The sequence below is a fragment of the Lipotes vexillifer genome, unplaced genomic scaffold, assembly GCF_000442215.2.
Source record: "Lipotes vexillifer unplaced genomic scaffold, Lipotes_vexillifer_v1.1 scaffold1762, whole genome shotgun sequence".
In the NCBI taxonomy this organism is placed as follows: domain Eukaryota; kingdom Metazoa; phylum Chordata; class Mammalia; order Artiodactyla; family Lipotidae; genus Lipotes; species Lipotes vexillifer.
This window is the reverse complement of record NW_006787493.1, coordinates 593588-593832: the sequence shown is the minus strand read 5'-3', so window position 1 is coordinate 593832 and position 245 is coordinate 593588. Positions and strand designations below refer to the sequence as shown.

The window sequence follows — 245 nt, the reverse complement described above, 5'->3', positions numbered from 1 at the left end:
AAAAAAAAAAAAAAAAAAAAAAAAAAAAAAAAAATTAGGTCTGAAGGCCAAAGGAAGTGTTAAGAGCTCCATATTCATTTCCTAGATTAACTCATTTATTTCAACAAATATTTGAGGAGAATCTACCGCATGCCAAATTCTAAGCCAGGCACCGGGATATAGCTGTAAACAAGACAAAAATGGTCCCTGTTCTTTTGGAAACTAACAGGGAAGATGGAAATTAAACAAGGAACTCCAAGGAAAGA

At 33.1% G+C, this 245-nt stretch overlaps 1 protein-coding gene across 1 annotated transcript in view; it reads left to right on the top strand.

Annotated features, from left to right (window-relative positions):
• Positions 1–245, top strand: part of SPON1 (spondin 1) — a 20266-nt gene that overhangs the window by 3572 nt on the left and 16449 nt on the right. The gene's annotated exons all lie outside the window — the stretch shown is intronic.